Source organism: Miniopterus natalensis, chromosome 12 (assembly GCF_054644295.1).
Source record: "Miniopterus natalensis isolate mMinNat1 chromosome 12, mMinNat1.hap1, whole genome shotgun sequence".
Taxonomy (NCBI): Eukaryota; Metazoa; Chordata; class Mammalia; order Chiroptera; family Miniopteridae; genus Miniopterus; species Miniopterus natalensis.
This window is the reverse complement of record NC_142092.1, coordinates 13,198,120-13,210,203: the sequence shown is the minus strand read 5'-3', so window position 1 is coordinate 13,210,203 and position 12,084 is coordinate 13,198,120. Positions and strand designations below refer to the sequence as shown.

The window sequence follows — 12,084 nt, the reverse complement described above, 5'->3', positions numbered from 1 at the left end:
CAAAAGACACACACATGCAACAAGAAGTAAATTATAGACTATTATAAAATTTTATCATAAATAGAGCAAATTGCACATGTATAATGGCATAGAGACTGGGCTGTTAGTTTTAAGAGCTGGAAAAGAGTAATAATATACTGGAAAACTCGCAGGTTTTATAAAGGGGAGAGAGACTCGTCCTGACGGTATTAGCTGCGTGAGCCTGGGGAAATCCCTGGCCTTTCTGAGTCCCAGGTTCCTCATTGTGCACGTGTGTGTATGTGCACCTGCCTGGCAGGGTGACAGATACAAAGGACTGGTATTGGTCCCAATATTCAGTTTAGGATGATGACCATTATTACTCGGTTGCTACTGTCCTGTTGGATTCACCAGAAAGAGACATGATATAACCAGGTGTGAGCGATCCTTCCTTTCACATTCTGCAGAAGAGACTCTGGAAAGATTGTTTGTCTCCAGCAGTATCTTAATTTCATGCTAAATCTTACCCTCAGCATGAATAATCCCTTCTAAAGAAACGTTCCCTTTGCTCACTCGGGGGTTCCCTGCCACTTAGTTCAAACCTTCTCACACGCATCTGACGAAGCTATTAGCCCCCAGCGTGACTCTGCCTGGCTCTCCACTTCACTGCACAGCCGCCCCCGCCCTCGGAGCCTCACCTTCCTGAGCACAGGGCCTGCCTGCGCTCTGTCCTCTCCTCCATCGCTCCCCTGCCCCCCGGGGCCGCAGTGAGCGCCGGGGGAGATGAGCCGCTTTCCAGGCCGGCCTTGCTGCGGATTCCCACCGTCCCCTCCAACTCCAGGGCCCGGATCCTCTGACTTACCCCTGCCTGATTCATTTCCCACCTTCCACTGCAGTTTCCCAGTCTGCACTGTCTTCCTTCACATCTCAGGTGATCATCTCGAGTCTGCCGTTTACCGAGAGGGCTGGGGCCACCCCAAACCAACAGTCTACAAAGCACTGGCCCAAAATTCATGGAGGAGTCTTTGCTATGTCCCCACTCTCTCCCGGTGAGGCTTCAGAACACGTGTTGTAAGATTAATCATGACCATTACTCTGTAGAGTATTATTTTACATGTTGAATGTAGTTTTCATTCTAAATTTACATTTCAAAATAAATGACAGTCTTTCTTATTAAATACATTTAACCCAAAAAGGTTAATGGCGTAATTATACATGCTGCCTGATTAATGTCACAGAACTCTAAAGACAGCCCCTCTGAGTGTAGATGAAAGCAGCATTTCCAGATTAGAGAGTAAGTCAGCGGACCGGGGTGATCTGTTTGCTCCTGTAACATACAGGTTGATGTTTCATTTAGTGGCTTTCCATGTGTTTTATTGATTCTAAGAACTATAATTTGGTATGAAAAAAACATTCTAGCGATCTTTGGTTATAAAGAAAACACTATTTACCTCAATATCAAGGCATCCAGCAATACAATTATAATATGGATAATAATAGACTGTTAAACAGGGCATCACAACACTAAGTTTAACTCATAGACCTGCCATCATTCTAAGAAAGAAATTCTTGATAGAAGTACATTAGAACAAGATCCCCTCTGAAACTTGAAGAGAAAAGCATATATAAGTTAATAACAATAATAATTAACAATACTAAAAATAACGATACCACCACAGCAACTAACACTAAGGGCTTATGAAGTATCGGGTGTTTTGCTAAGCACCTCACCTCTCATTCATTTCTGGGGACCAAGGGTAAAATATTCTGACATTTGGCTGAAACAAATAGACTCTGAGGTAGAATGGCTACATACATAGACTGTAAATAATAATAATTAATAAAAATAATAATAATTAGAGCAATAACTTATTTATAATATGTCAGACATTCCACCGCATGTTGTTTATCTATGATCTCATTTGATCCTCACAGCTGCGCCGTGGGACGCTATCTTCATGTTGCTGATTGGTAATAAAACCTCTGAAGTGATAAATAACTTGCCCAAGATCACATAAATTTTAAGTATAGGAGCTGGGATTCAGTCTAGGCCTCATTTAAGTCAATGTCTATTTATGAGATAGTATATTTTTAACTATAATTTGCCAGAACCTGCCCCTTCAAAAGAGAAGAGGGCAGCTGGCCAGGATGCCAGCATTCCAATGTCTCCTGCCCAGAGATGTCCACACCCAACAGCATGGAAAGAGCCACCAGGCCTTACTTCTTCTCTCAAGCATTTGAGAGCTATAAAAACAAAAATTCAAAATTCGTGACAGCATGCAAAAGAGAACCATTCTTTATGTATAAAGGCAATGAGACATTTAATGCATGAATATCTGTTCTTTTGTTCCCTTATTTTAGATTAAATACTCCATACTCCTAGTGCTTAGGTAATATTACATGTCACTATGTGATTTAAAAGTATCTGTTACTGCCCGGCCGGTGTGGCTCAGTGGTTGAGCACCGACTGACCCATGCACCAAGAGGTCGCTGGTTTGATTCCTGGTCAGGGCACATCCTGGGGTGCAGGCTCCATCCCCAGCAGGGGGCAGCCGATGGATCCAGGACCTTTCACTCTCATCGATGTTTCTCTCTCTATCCTTCCCTTTTCCTCTCTAAAACCAATAAAAAACATATTAAAAAAATATCTGTTACTAAATAATGGCAGCAACCTATAAGAAGATAAGATATCCTTGATCTAACAATGAACACGATGAATTAAACACCAAATTGGCCCCTCACAAAAGACAGAGATATTTCCTACTGTTAAAAATACACGAGTTATGATTTGGATCTGCGGCACAAGTTTTGATTTTCATTTCCCAGTCAGACACATTTATTGAATACGTGCGCAGCTCTGTAATTAAGGTCTCAGATAAGAAAGACAAAGATTTGGTCTCAAGGATATTGCATGTTGGTGAGTCACAGAACATTTCCCTAAGTATGCTCGTTTAGAAAGAGACGGTTGGATTTTTTCCCAGACTGTGAGAGAACTTCTCTGAAAATAGGTGATTCAATCCTAGAAAATGATGAGTCTGGTGTACTACTGGGGAACGTATGACAAGGGCAATTTTCAATGAAATAACTGGAGAGAGAGGGACGCTGTGAGTCAGATGCCTCCTCCCGCAGAGGTGTTAATGCGCCCGGCTCGTTAGAGGATTGTGCCAAAGGAGGCTGGGCTGAAGTTCACTTTCATTCGTCTTGTGTCTTTCTCGGGCTTTGTTCCCGAGTTATTTCCCAAGCTTTAAAGTGTCCCCTGTTATTCTGACCAAATGTGTGCGGTGATGGAAAGGACGTGGTATTTTCGGCAGAGTGACTTAACCAGGTTGAAGCAAGCCCTGTATGCCAAGGAGGGTGGGTTTGTTTTCCAGCCATAAAGCTGCGCGGGCCATGCCTGCTGCGCTCCCAGGAGACAGGCCCCGTGATTGATGTGCTGATAAAACTACGGAGGGAAGGGTAGAGCCTGAGAGATACAGGTCTCAAAAGGGAAATAAAGAAGGGTAGCAGCTGCCCCCATCTTAATTGAAGCATAAATTTCAGGAACAGGATCTGAGGTTTCATTTCAAGCACACACTGGGAGAGTTTGGCGCGCGTCTGTGTGTGTTTGTATACCCGTGTGTGTGCCGGGAAACGCGTACGTTAAATTACTTTCATCCCATGTATGAAGAGTTTGCAGAGCATTTCTAAAAAAGGAAACGTTGCGAATGCAGAAGTTCCCTGATTATCCCCGAGACACACTCACTGAGTCAGCGTTTAGCGGAGACGCGCAGAATCCGCGACGGGCAGGAGCCGTGCCCCCTGGTCCGGCAGAGAAACAGGCGGCGTTTCTACACTGCCTGTTTGCTGAATGCCCCTGGTCGTCTCTTCTGCCTGCCAATACCTGCCTTGCCCACGCCCCACCCTCTGCCGGAATCACCTTCTTAGAGTATAAATCATATCACATCGCTCTCATATTGTGACACAGCCGGGCATGCAAGCTGCCCAGTCCCGCCCTTCCCTGTCCGCCCGCCCTCCTCCCGCCCTCCTCCCGCCCTCCAGTGTCAAGTGCCATTCTCCAAATATAACATTTATCTTTACCTCTCGGGGAATTCGCCAGGCTGTGCCCTGGGCCTGCAATGCTTTCTCACCTATTTCCCATCACTAAAAATTCTCCCCACTTTTGAGCTGTGCAGCTGAAATGCCTCTTAGGCCTCCAGGACCTTCTAATACTTTCATCTATTTTAATAGCCCTTCATCTTAGCTTCTGGAAAATTTTGGTGGAAACTCATTAAAATGTTCAGTTCATTTTGCCCGAGGTAAGCTATTTACATGCCTGTTTTACTTTGTGAGTGTGCTCCACTTGAGGGCAGGGCAGGAAGGGCGCTAATTGGTTTCTGGCCACCTACTTGCCTTACCTACGGTTGGCATTCAACAAATGTCTGGAGAGTAAACAAATATGGAGCCAAAAGGTATTTAAGGCTCACATGAGACTTTTCATAATGGAATCAGCTACCTCACTAGCTCTCAAGGTCTGTTCTCGGAAGACTTCAGGAGGAGATGAGTTGCACAGGTGAGAATGTTCCCTGCTCCCTGAAAAGAGCGAGGGACACTCTACATACACAGGTGCTACTTTCATGTTTCTCATGAACCGCCTTGGGGACTGCCTGTCCCAGGACGTGGGCCACGCTATCATCAGCAGTGCTCTGAAAAATCTCACCGTTAATACCTGTCTTAAAATTCCTTTTATGTACGAGCATACAGTAATGTAATCCTGAGGTGGGCAAACTTTTTCTTTAAAAATGCTTTAAGAGAAAAAATTGCTTTTAAGCTGTAGAACACTGCACATTTTTGTGGCTTTGTTATAAGCTTCTGAGAAACAGAATTGGGAAATCTTGACACTCTTTTTACTTTATAAAAAATCTAACAGGCGTCAGCATCAAAAATGTACCTGCCATTCTTACAACAAAGAACAAACATGAATTTAAAACTAATATAAACTGTAAAGCTGTAGTATATAAATTTTCTATTCATTTTAAAAGAAAATATATGAATTCACATATATTTAACCAGGAAAGTATATGAATTCACTTCAATGTCTTTTATGTGCAGGGGGCCTTTCAAAACCCTATGTTTTCATACAGGACAGTGGCATTTGCTCTCTCTGTGCTCCTGGCCAACAGGATTCACTTCAAGAAACTATGAAAAAAAGAGGAATTATGTTTCTTAATACTAGGGTCAAAAACACTTGTACCTTCTTTTCTTTATTGATAACTTATACAAATCAGAAAGATAAATTATTCTAAACGATAAAAATATATATCTGACAAACAGAGGAGAGTGTTTTGTGATGAGATCAATAAATGTGAATAACTGCATTATCACATGATGATTTACCTTTAAACTAGATTTAATTGTCTCCCTTCCCCCCATTCCTGTTCTAAGTACATTTTTTGCTTGTTTGTTTTTAATATATTTTTATTTTTTTCAGAGATGGAGAGAGAGAGAAACATCAATGAGAGTCATTGATCGGCTGCCTCCTGTGCGCCCCCTACTGGGGATGGAGCCTGCATGCTCCCTGACCAGGAATCGAACCGTGATCTCCTGGATCCTAGGTTGATGCTCAGCCACTGAGCCACGTGGGCCTGGCTCTAAGTACGGTTTTTAACATGGAATCCAATTTTGTTCAAAATATTGAAATAAACATCACCAGGATGAAATTATTTTGGACTCGGCGAATAAGATTTAAGAGCTTAGCCATATGGAAGTTCATCGTGAAGCATTCTTGCTATAATTATTTGCTTGATACTAATGCTATGAAGCATGGAACTAGGTTGAGCTTTATCCCACAAATGCATCTGTGTAACGATGTCCCTTTTATTGACAGACTGGCAGAGCTCTTCTAAATGTGGATAACCTGCCTTGCCACTTAACAGGACAAACCATCATTCACTAACTCAGCTCATCAAATAAGGATTTCTGCCATGAGTTTGGTGATCTATACTTTTTCCAACAAATTTGAATGTTGTGACTATTTGAGTTGTGTACTCTCATGAGAAGTGATCTTATGAACAAGTTAGTCTTTAGGGAATTGGGAAGTGAAACTTTAGAGAATCAATTGTTTTCAAATACTTTAGAAGCTGTCGTCTATATCCAAATGGTTATCTTAGGCGAATACTTATTGACTAAGTTCCATGTAGTTTATTTTTAGAAAATAAGAAAACTAGTTGTAAAAATCCTTAAAAAGTTCAAGTGACCCAGAATAATCTTCCGTTACTGTTTTCTAAATTCATGAGTTTACTTATATATATTTTGTTTCTATAACTGATATCAAAAGAAAATCTTGCTTTGGAATGCATACAATTCAAAGAAGCCTTAAAGCTTTAATGGTCTGAAAGTCAGAGGACAAGAATAACTTGTGGTTTCTCAGGTAATTGTTGATAACAAACTTAAATTATGTTATACAGAAGGAAAAGAGTTAAAGAGAAAGATAAGAGGATCTGATCAAACTATGGTTAATACACAGTAGTTGAGAATTGTTTCTAGAATGCAATAAACCAAAGTAGAGAAAAAGAGTACCTGAGTAAGAGTATACTATTTTAAAGTTTAGAAGCCACAATAACAATAGAGTATGTCATTGTATCACCGTTTTAAATACTACTTAGAGAATGATAAACACTTTCAAAGAAATGAAAGCCAGAATAATAGTGTAATCTTCTAAACTGAAGTAACCCGTGATATCTATAAGATCACATGCTATGAACTGATACATTTCTATAATATAAGTAAATACTTAATGGCAACACATTCTCTTCTGCACCTTCAGAAGTATAACTGTTTATTGCACTGTGGTTTAGAGTAGTTCCTGAAAGAGGAAGTCTCTACTGCTTGCAGTTATTGGCTATTGCATTAAACTAGCATCCATAGCATTCCTGTGTCTGCTTTATATGTATTTTTAAAGGACTGCTCTTTCCCCGTGACAAAAAGGGGACTCAATTATTACTATATATACATTTTGCTGAGTCCAAGGGATCGCCAATCTTTAACAACCCATTCAGTGGACTTAGAAGAAAATTGGAAAAGCTATAACTTATTCAATACACCTTGGCAGCACACGAAAGCCCGTAGAGCAAGTGATAAATGATCAGACGTCTCCCTCAAATCTTACCTGGTTTACTCTTTTTAAAGATCCGACCCTTGCTGTCTACCATGCAAATCTCTGGGCCACTGGGAGAAATCCAAACTGGGTAGTTGATCATGATAATTCCAACACGTCACGGGCGGCATCTCTCAGATTCCCACGAGCCAACTGCTTCAAATGGACCTGCGACAAACAAGGCATTTCTTCATTTTAATGGAAAAATAGTGAACCGTGTCTTAGGTCCAGAAGGCATCACTACTTAATCAATAAAGAAATGATAAAGGACGGTGTGAGGGGCCATAAATGGCTTCTCAATCTGCTGATAAACATTAAAGCCAGAAGACTGAAGTTTATGTTCTACAGAAGGTGTTTTTTATAGGGTACATGCTCTTCTTCCTGTGATTATGAATCTATTTGAGCTCTCAGTATAAATAAACATTACTGATATTAAAACTCACACATTTTATATTGTGCATCCCTTCTCTGTCAAGCAGGTGGCCATTTGGAGTACTCAGAGTAATTTTTGACGCATTAGCTCAAGGTAACGGGGCAGTGAGGTTTCAACATGGCAAAACCGGGAGGAAAAGTCTCATCTAGAAGAAAATTTATATGAAGGTCTAGATCAAGGTCAGTCTCCTTTGTGAGCTCTGACACTGCCCTCCATGTCCACATTCCCAATATAAAATCTGCACCATCTCTGAAGGACAGTGCATGAGAAACTCCTTCGAGGGGCATATGTGAGGTGCTGCAAATTCAGCAGCCACCATTGTCTACATCGAAATACAGACTTGAAGACAGTAACCAGCATGGACATGCTGTAGCCAGAGTATGGGCACAAGAGCCCAGGAAAGTAATTAGATAATTAATTTTGGTGCAGCCTACCACATATTTAATTGTTCAACTATCTATGTTTATATGAGTAATTGTGGTGTTTAAACTGCATAAGCATTTTTAACTTCCATTCAAGGAGAAATGCCCCAGGCACAACGAACAACTTAATTATACTGATACTTGCCACACAGTTCTGTTCAATATAAATTTGGAAAGATACTAATGAACAGATTTGCTTCTTGGTCCTTTCAGGGTAGCCTTTAATCACTATTAGAATTTTTTAGCTACAACAACCATATTTAGTTATGCATATCCAAAAACAAATATTATTTATTTTCTAAGTAGTGAGAAAGAAAAGGCTGAGAGTTTATGCTAAGCCTGTAGGAGGACTCGTGTGAGGGTATGTGCTGCAGGCTCATGGGCACAGGTGCAAAAACTGATTTTAACAAGCCACAAACTGATAGATCCTCATGCGCCTGTGATTAGAGATTCAAGTGTTCCCAGGAGTCAAGGTGGAGACTTTGCTGAAAGACACAGTCGTAAGATACCCTATTGTGCCTTTGCAGCAAGAACGGCAAGGGCCGGAGTCAAGCACATACCTCAGACTAAAATGCAACACTCTCAAATAAGGCCTTAAAAAAGCAGGTACACTTGGACACAAAATGACCATTCTGCAATTCAGAACAGGAGTGTTATTTTGGTGTTATTACTGACACACACACACATACACACACACAGCGCTAAAGTTTTCTATCTATTGATCCAAGCTCTGGTATTTGTTAAACTAAACTTTAGTCAACTTCTGGATGCAAAATGTTTCTATTCATGCCCCAAATTACTTTTCTTCTTTAGAGATGCTCTGAAAATTATCAAATCAATTGCCTTATGAAACAAGTATGTTTCCATGAGTTGTAACCCTTTCTGGTCTCCTGGCTGCCATGCAGGATACTGGGAGCGGTCATACACTGGTGGACCACATGACAGAGAAGTGTTTATAAACGAAATCCCCAAGCTCTCAGACTTACTATAAAGTGAGGAATTTTTGAAAGCTCCTTGCTTTGAAAGCACTCCTCTGTGCCCTAGTGTGGCTTATACTTTAGTTCTGGCACTTGCTACAAAAGACTGAAAATAAGAATCAGAAATACGACTTGCTTTCTAAAATGGCAGTATTTCATTGTACAGAAGTGATGCTATCGATCCCTTCTCTGAAGAGGTAGGTTTTCAGCAGTGATGCTTTTCCACAGACCATCGATCCCTGATTCATCCATTAAGCCACTTATTCATTCCACAAAATTTCGTGTTTCTTTTTTTAATCCTCACGCGAGGATATTTTTTCCATTGATTTTTTTACAGAGCGGAGGGGAGGCAGGAGGGGGAGAGAGAGAGAAACACCGATGTGAGGGCCACATCGACTGGCGGCCTCCTGCACATGCCCTGGCCACCCCAGGGATCGAGCCTGCAGCCAAGCCTGCGACGAGGCACGTGCCCTTGCCCGGGAATCGAACCCATGACCCTTAGGGCCCTGCCAACACTCTAACCACGGAGCCAGCCTGGCCAGGGCCATTCCACACATTTTAATTGAGTACTTCGGTTGTGCCAGGTGTGGGGTTAGGTGCTCAGATTCAAAATGTAGACACATACTCTCCTGGAAAGATTGCCGTCTATTCCATGCTGGTTTGCTGGCATGTATTTGTAACCAAGAAAGGTGTCCAAATAACTGGCGTGATGTTATATCGTATCCCACCCCCTGCGTGAGTGGACTGTGGGGTTTTATGAAGTTCGTCAGTGCGTAAAGGAGGCGCTGTAGGCTCGGGGAGCGACCGGGTGAAAGGACCGATCCACACAGCGGACTCCCGAAGGCCTTGCCGGGTGCCATGGTTTTGCGTCTCTCCGAAGCCTTTCTCCATGAGCCCATTAACAGACTGAGTCCAAACGGTCCAGGCATTTCAGCCTTTAGGTCTGGATGGCGCATTCGTGTTTCTGGGATCCGACACAGGGTCAGTGCCTCCATGCAGGTGCATCAGGTGTCAGCGCGACCCCGTGCGGTCTCCGTCACAGGCTCAGGACACTACTCTCGGTGCCCCTTGGTTCACACGCGTGTGCTGTCATTCCATATATTTTCTCGAAGGGGACATACAATTAGCCGTATTCCTCTCGGAGAAATCCATTAGGTGTTCAGAGGCAGTACTAACTCTGTGCCGTTGGTTTGAAACTTTATTCTAATAACAATTTTCAGAATAAAAAATGCTTAAAATAATTTTTTCAGTTCTCCTCAAATATGCTAGCTATAAAATAGAAACAAAATGAAAACAAAACATGCAGGGAAATGCTCTTTAAAATACCCTTGGAAATTAAGTGATTTTCACTAAAATCAATATGGTTTTGAAATGGCTTTTCTTCTATTTTCTTATTTTGTATTTTTCTGAGTCTCTGCTTATTACTGGGATGACTCGTCTAAAATCAAGACTTTTTAAAAGTAAATGCTATTCTTATATTTGAGAAGCTTGTATTCTTTTAGAAAGGAATTTTCAATAAATTCATTTTATTGTATGTAAATTATACCTCAATAATGTTACTTTAAATGTTTTAATGAATTTTTAACAATGTTCAAAGAGGTTCTAGATAGGGGCATGGCACTCAGAACCCACTGATAAGTTACTGTTGTATATGAATTTTAAACAAAACGAGACCAAAACAAAAATTGAAAAAAGGAGAAGAAATTGAAACATTCACAAACCCTGTTTTCTTGTTTCCTGGTCTGGCCTTAAGTGCTCCGCAGGGATTGAGTTTTGGTCCTATTTGCCTTTCTTTACGCATATTGCTGCTGCCCTTTTAGTTTCTCTTATTGCTTGGAAGAAAGCTTTCCAAAGGGTCCCTCGGTACTTAGGCATTCAGTTCATAGGCTACTGAGTTGCCCTTGTTCGTACGCTGCTCCTTAAGCTTTAACTCAGGCATGTGCCTCGCCTCCCCCACGGCAGCATGCTGCACGGCCCTCTGGCAGCTGACAAAACCAGAAGAGCTCAGCGTTCTGCGAGCTCAGTGCGTTTGTTAAACGGCCGCCTGGTATATTTTACAAGCTTCGTATGTAATTCATTCACTTGCCCACACAGATATAAAAATACAAACCTCAACAATGCAGAAATAGGTAGGTCATCAATGGTCAAAGTCACGAGGCTTTCTGCCTTAGAAATGTCACATCTGTCCCGCTTTATTAGTGATATTGGAAAAGGGAAGTTGCCACCATTTTTCTAGTCACAAAATTATCACTTCCCAATTCCTTTTCCCTTTCACTTAGTCAGATGTAAGTCACAGGTTTTTTTCCAGCAGTCAGGGGTCATCAACAAAAGTCGACGTTACTTCTGTGTGGCAGGTGCTATCTGTTTTATTTGTAGTTTCTCATTTAACTTTCTAAAAAAAGTGTGAAATATTTATGACAATAATTCCTTCTTTAGGGTAATGAAAACAGGATCATAGAGTTCAACTTACTTGCCCAAAGAGGTAGAGTCTTTGGAAAATGGAGCTGGGATACATATGCAGCTAATTTACAGTGTTGTGCTGTCAATTAATTCTGAGTTCTTCTAAATTAAATTCGAGTGCTTCGGTCAATCTACAGATGAAAATCTGGGTCTCAGGAAGGTCAGGTCACTCACCAGAGGCAGTGCGCTGGTGGCAGGGTCCGGGTGAGCGCCTTACCCATGGAGCTCCCGCCTCTCTTCTACTCTACTCTTGCGCCCAGCTCACTCCGAGTAGCGTTTTTAAACAACTTTACAGATTTCCAATTCACTTAATTTTAAAGAATCATGTTTTGGGTAGTTTTATTTCAAATGAAGACACCAAAGCCAACAAACAAAATAACAGGATTTCTGAATACTCAATTTTAAGTGAGCTTAATTTTCTGAAAGCAACAGATGACATCTTTCTCGCTCTGTCTTACAAGCCATTTTTTTTTTTTTCCCTTTTTCAATAAGAAAACACAGACGCACACAAAAAGGCTGTGTGGATAGACAGTGGCAAAGCCTATGATTAGATTAAAATATAAATAGCACATTATGCTTTACTGATGCGTGTTATTAGTAATTACAAACTTGAAATAATCTTCCAAAACATTCATTTAGTATTTTCAGTTCAGAAACCCAGCAGGAGGCCCCTTAAGTGACATAAAATTAAATCTAGGGCAA

At 41.3% G+C, this 12,084-nt stretch overlaps 1 protein-coding gene across 5 annotated transcripts in view; it reads right to left on the bottom strand.

Moving 5' to 3' along the window:
- The window catches only part of LINGO2 (leucine rich repeat and Ig domain containing 2), a 1,050,275-nt gene that overhangs the window by 260,715 nt on the left and 777,476 nt on the right, over window positions 1–12,084 (bottom strand). For all 5 annotated transcript variants that reach the window (XM_016220501.2, XM_016220500.2, XM_016220503.2 and 2 more), the window contains one exon: window positions 7,103–7,258. The gene's annotated coding sequence lies outside the window, so the exon portion shown is untranslated. The remainder of the gene's footprint in view (window positions 1–7,102; window positions 7,259–12,084) is intronic.